Source organism: Ischnura elegans, chromosome 10, assembly GCF_921293095.1.
Source record: "Ischnura elegans chromosome 10, ioIscEleg1.1, whole genome shotgun sequence".
Lineage (NCBI taxonomy): Eukaryota > Metazoa > Arthropoda > Insecta > Odonata > Coenagrionidae > Ischnura > Ischnura elegans.
In genome coordinates, this window is record NC_060255.1 from 8,422,530 (window position 1) to 8,438,139 (window position 15,610).

The 15,610-nt window shown below is 40.3% G+C and overlaps 1 protein-coding gene across 4 annotated transcripts in view; it reads right to left on the reverse strand.

Moving 5' to 3' along the window:
• The window catches only part of LOC124167048 (tyrosine-protein kinase CSK-like), a 113,982-nt gene that overhangs the window by 68,197 nt on the left and 30,175 nt on the right, over window positions 1-15,610 (reverse strand). For 2 of the 4 annotated variants that reach the window (XM_046544826.1, XM_046544824.1), the window contains one exon: window positions 13,678-13,935. The exons of the other annotated variants lie outside the window; for them this stretch is intronic. The gene's annotated coding sequence lies outside the window, so the exon portion shown is untranslated. The remainder of the gene's footprint in view (window positions 1-13,677; window positions 13,936-15,610) is intronic. 4 annotated transcript variants of the gene reach the window in all.

Consider the following 15,610-nt stretch of genomic DNA (forward strand, 5'->3'; position numbering starts at 1 on the left):
CGAGCTTGAAAAAAATTCAATACCTAATGCGAGAGAAACGAAGAATAAAATGAATTTAATCCAGCCAATACGAAATAAAAACCGCGAGATACTATAGTTTTGTTCACAGCCAAGTATTTTCAAACAATATAATGATTCAAGAGATTAGTAGTATCATACTGGCACCGCAATTTTTAAAACAACTTTCACTAATCAATTGTGTGCAACTTTTCCCAATATATGTGAAAACGAAAAGAACCATTACATTACATACAAAAGTTTTTAAAATCAACTCCACTCAAATGCGAAAATATACTCGTTTTGTTTTGATCGGATAATTTTAATTTGTTAATACTAAATAAATTAATCCACCGTTATTGGCAATAAATTGTTTAAATGAGACAATCATTACATCATACAGGGGTCGTTTTACATCTACGAGGGAAATAAATTTTGAAATTTTATAAATCAAATTGGTCCACAAAACGTTTCTATTTAAGATTCAAGAGGAACAGCAACAACACCAAATGGTATAAAAAAATTTCATTCTACACTTAGAACAAACTATTTCTTTTCTTAATGTTTTATGAACGACTATCAATCCACAGTTGTGATACTTTACGTAAAAACGTTTAAAATGGTAATAAAGCGATCAATTTAAAGTTTTAAGAGTGAAAAAAATTAGCTCATACGGATACTGTTCAGTTTCATTTTCAGAAGCTAGAGCAAGCCATTAGAGCCCGTTGGGAAGTCGTCATATCTAATCAATTACTATTAAACGATTATAAATAATATTAATTCCACTCCAGCTACCTCAGCGATTCAACGCGAGGACTTTGGATAGGTGCAGGTAGAACTCGCTCCAGATTTAGACGTGCGATTGCTGTGAATTCAAGGTGGAAAGACTTGTTCCACTCCCAGCACCACCTCGAACACAAGCGAAAAAAATCTTCCTCCGAAAAAAATCTTCCAGCGGTACATTATTATTAAAGTGTTCTGCCCATTAAGATGGGTTTCCTTTAGCATTTCTATTCGCACACATGAAGAAATATTCAAACCCAGATTAATAGTAGCATATAAAAATGGAAAAAAAAATCTTTTCATCGGTAAATCAAATTAAAATTTCACTTTCCAATCGAAAACACAAAATGTGACTATGGAGAAACTACTTAGAATTGAGTACTTGCAAACCGGCAATGATAGGTTAATGAATATATTTCCCTTAACGTAATATTCCAAACACGAACTCCCTTGAATTCCATCGCGTGGTATGGAAAGCCGAAAGGCACAGATTCAGTTTACATTACGAGATTTATTAAAATAAAATTTCATTCTTCAGTAAAATTAGAAACTTTCAAAAATCACGACTACAGCTCGCCGTTTTTAGCTAATAGGGTAATTTCCTTCATCAAAGAAAACGAAAGGCAATGATTGCGATTTTAACCTCATTTGAAAAAGGCCAGATTGGCGCCTATGCGATGCCACTCCACGTGACTTCACAGGGACCCAGATGCTATACGAGTAGTTAGGAGTTTTACATCGTCTGAGATTACCAATGCATGCATGTGGCACAGAGCTCAGGGAAACGTCTTTTAATAATCACCTATTAAAATTGCCTATGGTCAGAAAGTGACCTTCGTTCGATAGGGTATTAATAATCGTTATTTAAGCCAAGCGCTACCTGCTAGCAACCTGCAGCGTATCGGCGCTCATAGCCTCCCACCAAGGTGGCATCACACGGCGGTAGCTGGAACCAGAATGGCATCACACGGGATTTTCCCAGCATTCATACTTAGCCGCCGCGTTTTCGCGTGCTTGAAAATTTTCACTTTTCATTTAATCGCGAAAAATAGATATCGTCATTTAAAAATCTAAAAGCGTGAAATACGTACTCCAGGAGTAATAATCTTTCGATTTATGCAACAAAACATAATAGGAAACCACCCTATTGACGATAGAAAGAAGCTCCATATACCCAGATGATGAAACGCTTGTAAATTTTTTTTTAAACATCTGATATTCCCTCCGAAAGCTAAAAAAGGGTACACCTATACGATGTAATCCTTCTTCGCATGAGATTAACGGATGCAAGCGCACTGAGAAACCTATGTACGGAGTGGGAATAAAAATTATCAAGGCTACCAGTGGCGCCGAGCCGCTAAGAAAATTCAAGCAACATTACCGAACAATACCACACATTGAGCAAAATTGAATAGTGAGCAATTCCATCCCTTTTTCCTTCTGCACACGTCCCTCACTGTGTGAAACAAGGACAACGGGTTCCAAATCGACCGACTTCGCAGGGTTATCCTTCAGAGGTCGGGTCTACGAGTCAACGAACTTTCGACCCCGGGTCCAGAAAAGGGGTTGAATTAGGGAAGGATGAAAGGGCAGACGCATTGTCGTGATGGGCACAACGACTTCCCACGGTTAGCACGTCTCTCGAAGGTTTTTGACGGGAGAATCTCGATCCATCCATCTTTGGAGATGCGCGAGCCAATACCAATAGCGACGCCAGAGAGTTGACGATGCTGGAGAAAAGGAAGACCACCCCGTAGAAGCGTTGGCCCACGGATTTTGTTCTCGATAGTTACGCACTGAAAACACTTAAATCCTAGCCCAGTTTTGGGTTTCTTCCTCTTTCCCAATAATATCCTATTCTCCCAGGTAATGGGGAAAAACATCAGCGACGGTGAGGAATTCCTGGCTCCTGATAAGGAGGTTTGAAAAGCGCGCCGCTTCCTCGCCTCAGTCCGCCTTCGACACTTGAAGAAGAAGAAGAAGAAGAGTATGAGCAGGAGAGAGACTTTCGCGCACTCACTCGGGTCGTCCCTTGCACGTCCTCCCCTAACCAAATGAGCCCTCACTCCCTTCCTCCCTCGCTTGGCAACAGCGTCGAACAAGACCGGTGGCCAACGCAACCGCGGCTCTTCATGACGCCCATCTCGTCCGCCACACATTTCGGAGTTTGGTCCAGGATACGACGTTCACGTCAACTGTACCAACATTTCTAAATAAGCTCTTCCATTTGTGCCTCATTGACTGACAAGCCACGGTCTCCCCTCCAGTGCTTTACTAACCGGAAATCACATTTGAATATGGCACCTTAATCATCTACCCAGCGTCCTTCCTCTCCTATCTCTATCCTCTCTATCCCTAACCCCTGCTATCCTATCCTGGCTCACGCGAAGCCCCTTCCCTCTCTTCCTTCCCCTTCCTAAGTTGCGAGGAGAAAAAGCCCAGGACTTCGAGAGATGAGGAACATGTTACGTGTATTAATAGAGAAAACACTTACTTAGAATTTCAATCGAGTAAAACGCGTTTCAAAGCTACGGCGTCATCATCAGGCACACTCTGTACATGTATGATGACGCCTGTGTACCTGAATATATATGTGTTATATGAGAGTATGCTGATGAGTAATTGACAATTCCTGATGATGATGCAGTAGCGTTGAAACGCCTTCTACTCAATTAAAATTATAAGTGGACATCGCAAAGTCTTTTCTTTATTAATCCCGACTACTTAAAGAATTACATGTTAATGGAGTAATTGAAGTTAAATCACGTTAGTTACACGGAAATGTTCGCTACGGTCGGCTCAAAGAGATGGAAAAATGTTGACTTACAGATATATGCGATGTAATCATCCACACTCCCTGTACCCCTTTTTTGCTTTCTAATATCGAGAGATGCCAAGATGAATGAAAATTTTTTCGTAACCGTAATATGCGTTAAGTATTTTTTTTTTGATCGTGCTCTCTACCTCCTTAAAAACGCACACGAGGTGGGAACCTGCACGCACACAAATTAAAAAAAAAAAAAGGTGAAGCGCGTCCTCCGCGGAAGAAAGGCGTCGCGAAAAGTGAAAAGCGACGAGGCTTGTGCGAGCGATAATGAGGCTAAACACACGCACCTCCTCCTCAACGTCACACGAGTTCATAGACGTCCAACTTGACAACACTGACCAGTACGAGCTTCTTGCTACCAGTGGGACGGACGTTAACTCTTCCATCCGATAACCGATGAGCTGTATCGCAATGAATGAAAGCAGCGCCGGTGACGGCGGCGGCACAAACGGACAAACCGAAGACCTTGGCGGGCTAAATCCATATTTCAGAAATTTTTGAACACTAAAACGAGCGTATGAAATCCTTGTGTAGGCTTTCGCGGTGTGGTGAGGATTCAGCAGACTGGTTTTCGGGGTTACTACCGCGTAGATTCATCTCTGCAGACGACAGTTTCGCCGGCATTGCAGCAGGCTTCTTGAGACCAATGAAGTGGAGTTCCGTGGTATCGCCCGTATCTTATACACCCCGTCCTCGGATCATTAGGGAAGCTATAGAGATTTTGAAGACACCGTACAACCTCAATAGGGAGGACGGATACCAGCACATCCCTGACACATGGAGAAGAGTGCTCAAGAGTAAACCCGGAGAGACAGGACAGAGCCGGGAGATGCGGACCAATGAGAAGCCACCCGGCCCTCCTGAACCAGCCAATGAGAAGACACCGGCCTCTTCAATGGCCTGAAGAAGCCTGCTGTAATGCTGGCGAAACTGTTGTCTGCAGCGATGAATCTACGCGGTAGTAACCCCGAAAACCAACTAAAACGAGCGTATTCATAAAAAATAGTGTTCTAGGTAAACGCTTACCCTCTCAGAATTGCGCAACTACAATATAATATTCATCATCATTAGTCAACAATCCTAAGATTGGTTTGACGCAGCTCTCCATTTCTCTCGCCTATCCGCTAATCTCTTCATAGCTACATATTTATTCTCTTTTACATCCTTTATAACCTGTCCTATATAACTCATTCGGGGCCGTCCCTTGCCCTTTTTCCCTTCCACTTGTCCTTCAACGATTGTCTTCATCAGACAATCGTGCCTCAAAATGTGGCCAACTAAGTTGTCCCTTCTTCTGCTTAATGTTTTTAGGAGGCTTCTCTTTTCTCCTACTCTCCTTAGCAGGAGAAAACAGAAGCCTCCTAAAAACATTAAGCAGAAGAAGGGACATATATTGTTAAAATAATGAGCTGATACTATAAATTCGAGGAGACAACTATAGTGAGACGTTGCTCCCGCGGCTGACTATGTTGGTGGGGAGGATGCCATTGCACTGCCCGGCGCGACCTATAGAACCAAAACCATTGGACACCGCACCCGAAAATGAACGCAAGAACAGCGTACGTACATTACTTAAATTAGTCTGCCAAGGCTGCGGGAATAAATTGCAATCGTAATCACTGCATTGGGTTAAATTTATTACTATTTGATACTGAACGGTTGTGAGATGCATAAGACAATGAAAGACCGAAAAAATACCAAAAACAAACGTATTTCCAGGAAACTAAACTCATTTTCACAGAGACTACTCTTAATATCAACTTAATTCAGCCCAATGCAGTGGTAAGATCCAAATCTTATACCCGATATACAAAAATGTATAGGAAAACCTGAAATCAAAATTATCGAGGACAGAATCTTATACTAACACAAACCCATTTTTACAGACGGATGCACCATCTGCATAAGAAAAAGGAAGCCACGGTTACTGTTGTACGTGTATTCTACAGTCATTACGATAGTTTGAATGGAAAGAGCCTCCTTCATTGAGTAAAACGCACAGAAAGACAACTGTACATGCACCGCGACGGATGTAGGTCAAGAAAACACAGGCGTAGAGGGGCAGACACCACAACAAACGCAGCGAACCGGATGAAGAAACCGTAGGAAATCATAATTGGAGGCAATAAGACCAAAAGATGATGGATGAAACACAACATAAGGTTTTAACAAGCCTGTATGACATCAAGTAATCCTAGCTAGTTTATGTTTTTTATTTTTCTTCTAGCTAATTTTTTTCGTGCGAAAAATCCACAGAGAAAAAATCATTCGCCTTGACCGGGATTCGAACCCGGATCCCTCGATTTCCGGCCGAGTGCTTTAGCCAGTTAAGCTACCGAGGCGTCATTCTCCCCTGTGGAAATTTTTAGGGATCCGGGTTCGAATCCCGGTCAAGGCGAATGATTTTTTTCTCTGTGGATTTTTCGCACAATTGTGCATTGCGGGTGACTCCCGTAAAAGTTATCACCGTGGCTAGTCCCGGTATACTTAAATTCTAATTTTTTTCATTAAGGGCAATAATACGAACTCAATATATTTTAATGCAGGAAAGCACATAAAATAGACCATTTGGGTTGTTTAACTAAAAAAACATTTATGTGAAATTAATTTGAAATAGTAAGATTTTTAAATTCCATATTGGAGCAAAAATTCATGAATAGTTCATGAATGCATAATTCCAAGGACTAAAATTTCACGCATAATTCCCGATTCTCCCGCTTTTCGCTATCACCGGACACCCTGTAATTGTAAAGAGCACTTGAATAATAAATTGAACAAATAGACATGCATATTTCAAACGATTACAACCAAATCTTAAAAATTACTCTTCCGTCATTATAGTCGTACTATTACTAATAGCTATCTATTATAACATAATAGATAGCTAGTTATGGCTAGAGGACGTTATCAAAATTTCGCATGTAGTGGAACAGTTTAATAATATTGGGAGCGAAAACTAGCTAGCACTTCAACTACACTTTCCGAAAAAAATTTTAAGGTCAAGAAATTGGTTCTGTCCTAAGATTTTTCCATTCTACTAATAATACAGCAAAATGAAATACATGGAGTCTATATTACTATAGGAGGCTCCACTGCGGGGCAGTTGCCGCGTTACTGTGAAACCGGTCCCCGCGCATAATGCGCACTCCAACTTTAGTCACTATTGGCGCAAGGATCAGTGGCTGTCAATGTATTTGGCTTTGAATTCCCTTCATACCTCCATATAAAACAAACACTGTCGTGGCCCAGTGGCTACCGTCTTCGACTCTCACGCTGGGTTTAAAGGTCGTGTCTCGTCCGCGGAACTTTTTTTTTATATTTCTTTCTATTATTTCTTTTACAGAAATACCTTCCTGCTTATCAGAACTATTTCCCTGATTTGCATTGAAATTTTAACTTTTGCTGAGCGAGGATTTTTTGTGCTCGAGTGTCATGCGATGATTTCCCAATTTTTCTCTTTGAATTATTTTATTGCCTTGTCGCAACACGACGCATTTTTAAGATACATATGTACTTGGATTCCTTTAAATTGCAATACGGGTTTGTGGAATTACAATTCAAGCCTAGTTTTCGAATCGTTGGAAAAGAACCGTTTAAATCCAGTTAGAGCGAGGCAGGGAGGGCGTGGGTTCTTCCATCGGAGTTGGAGACGGTCAACCATCTTTTCACTCGCGAGTTGTCACTCACATAACAAGAGGTTACAGAGCAGCGTCTTGTTGGTAAATTTTACTTTTTCCATCAAGAGAATTATCAATTTTAATCATCAAAGAATATAGCTCTTCCCGTTTTTTCCTACTCCATAGGGTGTTAACACAAAAAACATTATTATTTTTGATTATTCTTTTCCTACGCCGCAGCGTGTTAAAAGTTCTAATAATAACGAAATCCGATTCTAAAACTAGGTATGAATTGTAACTACGAGTACACAATATCATATTGCAACATAAAAGGAAAACTAATACATGTGTATCTAAATAATGCGTCGTGTTGCGACAGTAATTCAAAGGAAACTTCCGAGTGAGGAAATGGGAAAACATCAGACGTCGCAAGTGCAAAAAAAAATCCTAGCACAGAATTAATATTTTCAGTGAAAATCATGAATAAAATTGTGAATAGCGAGTTTATGCAAATGGAAAAGAAGAATGAAATTATGAAAAAATAACCGCAGATGGGCATCGAACATGGAACTTAAGGAAGGTATTCCAGCACCGTAACCACTAGACAACATTTACTATTACTTGCACATCGTTTTGAAGGGAATAAATTTCACTTGTAAAGGTTTTCTTCCTTTTCTAACTATTAGATATGAAATTGAGCTTAATATAAATTAATTGTGCTTGAGTTTGAGCAATAAACGATTACGATACCGCTACTGCACAAAGGCTCAACAATCGCCCACCGAATCACATCCGCTCATCTAATAGCCCTCATAGTACTAGATGAGCGGATTTGATTCGGTGGGCGATTGTTGAGCGTTTGTGTAGAGAAGGTATCGATTACATTCAATGAGTAGCGTATCTCTTACTTATGTTGACTTGCATCCTAGAGACTGGGACCACGGAGAGGAAAATTTTGCGTAGTCTTCATGATAAAATACATCGCAAAAGGAAAACAAATGCCACGGGAAAATGTATTGCGTTCCAGTGATCCTGTGCCTCTAGAAAATTTACAAGGATCGTTACCAAAATCTTGTCACGTCAATTTGATTAAGCCAGTAAACGGTCTGGCGTCAAAAAGTAAAAACAACATTGATAAAAAAGGCAAAAACGTTGATAACAGTTTTGTGTCGAAATAAGCTACTGATGCTATAACTTTGTTGCATAAATATAACTAACTTGCACCAATTTGAGCCCGATAAGCTTCAGCATACTTAAATCTGAGTTTATTTTGTCAACACACATTTACTGACTCGGCAGCAATGAACATGCTCTCCAGGGTCGTAGATGATTAACGACCACATTTCACTAAAAGTTTTTATACATAATTATAGTTTTTGTGATGCATAACTACAATTCAACAACTGTTAAACCTGAAACTGTTTCGCGTATATGCCCCGAGACCACTACTCCAATTTCACTTCACCCTAGCCTCAAAAAGAGTTTAAACGTAAGTGAACATAAAACAGCTGTGGACTGAGAGCGGACTTGATGGAAGCTGGAGTTTACCCGGTTAAGTGTCATTTGATGGAAGTTTTAGAGTTTACACTAGATCCATCACTCATCCTCGGACATCTTCGACGTCGTCATACCCAAGATAACACAAAAAGAGTGCGAAGAAATCATTCCGTAAATATAAAAAGAAATATCTCAAAAATAAACAAAAACATGTAAAATTAAGTACAAGCTATTTAAAATATTACGCTCGCCATTCACATTTTCACTTGATAAAATAAAGGAAATACTTTAGATAGATTCAACTTTCCAAAATCACGACGGCCAAGGGTGAAATACGACGGTTAAGGGCCGTTTCGGATATGGAGCGCTCAAAAATTGGAGAAAAGTTGGAAATAAAAATTCTGACTATTGATGAGGAGAGAACCTAAGCACTCTAATAATGATGTCATTAAAAAGAAGAGTTTGATAGAATTTGACAAAGAACATGAAAAACTAACCGAATTACGAAGCCAAAACTTCGAAAATGAACATACACATCATTTAAGAAAATGTATTTGAAATAATTAATTGCACAAAAATTAAATTACTTCATAACAGTAAGTAAAATATACGGATATTAAATAAAATTTTGCACATAAATAATTCGATGCCAGAAATTAGCACGGATTGACAGAGAAATCTCACGATACTGAATATTCAATTTCCACAATAGGACGGAGCTCAAAATTTGAATTGGTGACATCAAACAGAGCATGTCACACAATTACTTATGCCACTAATTTTTTATCAGAGGTCACCCGGGTTTCAATGAATAATCATCATCTTCAGGCGCTAATTATGATTTGTTTACCTTTAAAAAAATAAAAGAATAAACAAATCATAATTTGCGCCTGAAGATGATGATTATTCATTGAAACCCAGGTCGTGCTATGCTAAAAAATAAGTGTTATAAGTATTTGTGTGACATCCAGGAAAACTTATAATGGAATACCACAAACCAATCAAGAGTTAGTGAATTTTGACCAAACAGAGCGTTAAATTATCATGCTAGGAATAAAAAAGTAAGTTCCATCAATTCACCCTGGAAGCAGAGAAAGCGTGTTTCACCTTTCCCGAGCTAGCGCTAGACTTCTATTATTCTAGCCATGTAAATAAACAGTGAAGGGGAGACAAGAGGCCTTAAGAACGAACTTTCACCTCGTGCCACAAGTGGGTCTCGGAAGTGAGCCACCTGCATATTTTAAGGAATAGTGTTTTAGGAATAGGAGAGGAAGACGTCCACTATCAAAACAATCTCTCCCAACCTGATCTGCTCACGCTATTCCCAACCTCAAGGATCGGTTTTGAATGAAGACCGCGATTACAATATTACATAATTGACTTAAAGGGAAGCAAGTGGATTTGGGTTGGTTGCGCTGGATAGAGTGTCAGCCTCCCACCTCACGGGTGCGGGTTCAATTCTCCGAGGAGGCACAGAATCCTCACACTCCAATCTCAATCCACATCCAAACTCAAAAGGCCCACCCAACTACTCCTATCCCCCATAACGAATTCTTTAACATTCCCAGATTCCCGAAGGGCCCCAAGACCGCCAAATAAAAATACTTTTGACACGGTAATAGACATACGGGCTCAAAAAGTAACATTGTCTGAGCAAGTCGTCACTTTAGAGTATCGGTCCCAAACCTTTTTTTCCTCCCGTACCCCTCCATATGTATAATCCATATATAACTAATATTGTACCCCCAAAAATGTAACTTGCACGTTTTATTTCATAATTTCACTATGGGTAGGTGACTCTTTTAGTTATAAATAATTGTATATATAGAAACTATGAGTTAATTACCCCATATAATATGTTTGCATATTTCCTGGTTAAGAGATACGTAGTTCCTGGCGTCCGTCATTAACGATAATTTTAGGCGTACCCCCGACTGGCTCGTCGCGTGCCCCCTAGGGGGGGGGGTATGCATACCACCGGTTGGGAACCGCCGCTTTAGAGCAGTCACTGATTGCTGCGATCCGCAAGGGCACGAAGAGACTTGACGAAGATCTGATAAATGCTTCAAGTGGCAATTTGAAGCGCGAGGCATGACGGTTTGGACTTAACACAATTCCTACTTTCACGAGGCATTCTTTTATTTCTTGTCAAAGATCTAACTAATTACAAAATTCAGAAAAATTAACCCATCTAATTAAGTCATACGATTGCAGTTTGGCATGGATGGAGAGTTGAAACTGCACCACAACAATTTAGAACAATTATTTTACTTTTGAGAAATACTGAATTATGAACAAATTCTAGTAAATAATAGGTAAAATTTACCACGACAGTACTCAGTAGCAGGACAGTACAGCAGAAGGGGAAATAAGATAAGTTAATTCAAGAACTTGTGGATGTCAGACGGATTGCTTACCGATGATGATGATGAGAAATAAATTGCCAGGAGCGAATGGCATGATTTTCCAGTAATATTAGATCAATGGCCGCGTTTACCGAAAAAAATAGCGAGGGACTTGGATTATTTGTTAATTTTGGTGAAGTATACCGGGACAAGCCAAGGCGATAAAATTACGGAGCTACTCGCAATGCACAAATTGTGCGAAAAATCCACAGAGAAAAAATACTTCGCCTTCACCGACATTCGAACCCGGATCTCTATTTCCGGTCGAGTGCGTGAGCCAGGCCGTGCTTTGCTCTCTCGGGCTGTAGCGCTGTCCGCTCGACTTGGACTGCTGGTCGCATAATATGCACAGCAGTCCATCCACCATCTAGACCGGCATTGTCACGGAGGGAGGCTGTGAATATCTGGAGGCTTAGAGAACTGTTCATTTTTATAACCGGTTCATCACGGTGAACAATTCGTTTTGGCAGTTCGGTTCTTTTTGACCCATCTCTACTACCCAAGCACCCCCATTCCTACCACACTTCGCTCCACGCTAGGAACCAGTGGTGCCCCCTCCAGTGTATTCCAAGAGTCTTGGCTATAGTCCACAAATTTCCACAGAGGGGATGACGCCTTGGTAATTTACTGGCTAAAGCACTCGAACGGAAATCGAGGGAACCGGATTCAAATCCCGGTGAAGACGAATGATATTTCTTCTCTGCGGACTTTTCGCACAATTTGTTAATTTTGAATCAGGATCAAACATTTAAAGCGCACATGGTCATAGTCAATTGCTTCATGCGTATTCATTTCATGCTTTCTTTACTCGATAGGTAAATCATAGAAGAAGACATCTCGAAAGGGATGATGATGATAATAAAGTAATTGAGATATTGGCTTCGGGAAGCAAGAACCTAGACAGCTAAGGAACAAATCGATTTAAAATCAATGGGTTCGAAATTTTCTTTTCATTCACTATCATTATCACACTATTAGTAAATGGCGTCCAGCACGCGTTTATTTTTTACGCCCCTAAGCTTTAAGTAAGTTTTTTCGTTAAGTGTTTCATTTTAATTTTCGGAAACTTTTTCTATTGATCAGACGTAAACCGACTCAACGCAAGCAGCAGTACGGTTAACTTGGAAATTTCGCCAGGCACGCCTGCCTTGAAACAAAGACAGGAAATGCAGAGGACGCCTCGCGAGCACAGGAAAAGAGAGAGAGAGGGGCTTCCTCAACGACGGCATGGACTTAATTGCGTGCGGGCGCCACGGCACGCGAAGAAGAGCACCAAGCACCGCCGTGGGGAGCACCACTCACTGAATCAAGAAGAGTGCCCCCGGACGACGCGAGGGGGGTGGGTACTCGGCGGCGCCCACGAATAAGTTGGCGCCCCTAAGGAGCGGGTTGGCGCCACTCGCGAAACAGCTTGGGTCGTCATTTTTTTTATTTTAAAGGACGCTCCCACTCCAACTGAATCAGGAGAGCTGTCTCTACTAAGAGCTCCCCATGGATTAATCACTTAAAACTTATGCTAAGGTATCGTTTAAAAATCACTGGCGTTTTTCGAGCAAGCAGACTCTTTTCAACACTTGCCTGTACCTACCTCGAATTTGAGAATCTCTTCTCAGTGTTTTCTCAGGCACAATTTTTGTTTGATATTTGGGATCTATGCAAATGTTGAAAAAGGGAATACCTAGAAATATCCACATTTATAGAAATTTCAAGATGATAGAGCAATTAGGAAGAGTAATGAGGAGACAAATTACGTCCTATGGGAAATACTCTCCCAATGAGCGATGTAATTCTCTCTCTGAAGGTCATTTAACGATAATTTGCTAGTGAAATACACAACCAAAATTCGCCACTGCTTACGGAAAAAGTGCGTTTCACTTCAACAGAGATTGAACAAAACATAAAACTAAAGAGAACACAAAGCGGAAGAAAAACATGCACACAGATCAAGAGTGTTGGACTGCGGACTTATCGACAACTGTGTAAGAACTAACCACCCTGTAAGGGAAAAAATCGCGCGTGAAAACTTTAAGACCTTAAAATGTCGAGCATCGTTTATCTTAATCAAGAATCAACCTGAAATTAATCCATAAAAAGTGAACAAAATATGCCAATTAGCTTATAGACACCATTGAGGACTAAATATCCACAGCATGAACGGTAGAACTTCAATGTGTTGCCGTAAATATGGGTGTACATCAAAAATAACTGGAGGGCCCATACTAGATTCAGACACCTGACCAGCACCATTGGGTGAGATGGATGAAGGCCCTTCGCACTGCTTTAGGCTTCAAATCCGCACTGATCCCTTGGTGGTTACATGCTATACTTCCCCTGCGAACAACATCGAACGTAATGAACAATAGGATTATAAATGGTCCCACCAAAATTCTTACTGCACTCCAAAACACCAAATAGGAATATATTTTCTGGATTTACTTTATCAAACCGGCCAATGAAACAATACTCGACTACCCATAGTTACCGCTTTGAATGCTTGAAAAGCAAGCTTTCAAAAAAAAAAAAACCGTAGCAAGGGTGACAAGATGCTTACCGCTTTAATGTAGCACGCAAAAGGGAGGAGGCGATTGCACGCGTGGCAACGCTGCTCTCCGCTGAGCGTGTCTATCGCCCATGACAATTAGACGACTTCCGACGGCTACCAAAGACCACGACGGCGGCGAAATGAGATCTCAGCCTTAAAAATGGACCACTCCACTCACCACTGGGGTAAATTCGACCCCATTCGCCTAGCTGCACCACACAATCAGGCTATCACTCTACATCGGTACATTTATCCCTCCATTTTTCCCTGCAAATAGAACGAATGTGTGATAAAGAATCCAATGCATTGATAAATGTCATTCGTGAAGGCGTATCGGTAACTGCACAATTACATGTAAGAGCGCAGTCAGGATATTTCCTGCACTCAAGAAATCATTTCATTAATTTAGTGAAGTACAGCAAGAATATAGTCATAAAGTTTTCACATGATAGAGAAATGTGAGTCCAATTATTATTTCGGCGACTATTTCCATTCATTGAACATATTCGAAATAAACCCACATGATATTACCCTCAAGACCTTCCACTCTCCAAGAAGAAAACAGGCGAAGAAACATTACAATGGAGTTATGCAATGGGAAGATGGCCATGGAAGAGTTATTATTGGATTGGCATTGAAAATCCTATTGGAATTTAATTATGGGATACTCAACATGCGAATAAAAATACCAAGGTGATCAGAACCAATGTCGTAATATGCACTGCCATCACGAATAGACATCAGCCACAAATTGCAACTTAACAGAATACCAACTGATAACTTCTTCTTAAACTTCATAATCATGCCAAGTCTATATGCGAGGGTTTGTGAAAGAACCACAAAACGAAACTGGAGAATAAATTCTTGATTCATGATAAACGTCAATGATATATTGGGCAGAATCAGAGGTAGATCGAAAGCATTAACATTCTCACCACACTATTCAGATACTTTGGGAATAACCTAATCACATTCAATCATAATCGTATAAAAATGAAAACGCACTCAACGAAACAAATGAGCGATAAATAAACTGCAAAATTAATATATTAAGAAAATCCGACACACTCACCAAACAAATGTTGAATGCCACGACACGACGAAGTCCATGGGGCACCATACCGTTTAAAATTGAGAAAATCATTTGAAAAAGTATCATTTGATTGATTAAAAGAACACGGTGCGAGAAGGCCGTATTTCCCATCGACTAACCTAATAAAGACCCGCAATCGCCTGATGACACAATTCATTCGGTAGGAGAAAAACCGGATCGTCTCTGAATCACTAATGATTAATAACAGGGTGGTGAGCACTAGGGCTACTTTCTTCCCGACATCTCTCTTTCGTACGCTAAACTTAAACCGCAAGCCTGAATTTTCATGAGCCCCAAAAAAGGCATCTGAGTGTCAGTGAGCCCACGCAACAACCAAACTGTCATCACCACACTCTTCCATACTTTCCATACAATTTTTGCAATTCTGCAGAAAGACTAATGGTATGAATTTTATGGAACACTAATATTTGCTTGAGATAAAACATATAATCGAGAGCATTGTGGCATATTAGGCATAAAAGAAGTAAAATCACGAGATAAAAATGAATTTGAAAAGTAATGGAGAACTAACTGAATAGCATAGTGGGAAAGAGATCGAAAATTCGAAGATGTACAAAGGCGTGAGAGGATGAAAATTTTAAGCCAAATACGCTTTTCCAGTTACTTCCTTCACATTGCATGACTTATCACACAAAACGAAATACCTTGAATTTGCAGGTTTTCCATAACAGAAGATAAATTAAGATTGATACATTTCGGCAGGTCGGAGTTCAAACAACAGCACTGGACATGACCGCAGTCCACTTAAGCGAGTGACACTTGGAATATTGATCAGAAACTTAGGGTAACTCAGGATCGGCTTATCAAACAAGCAAGTCCAGCACTACG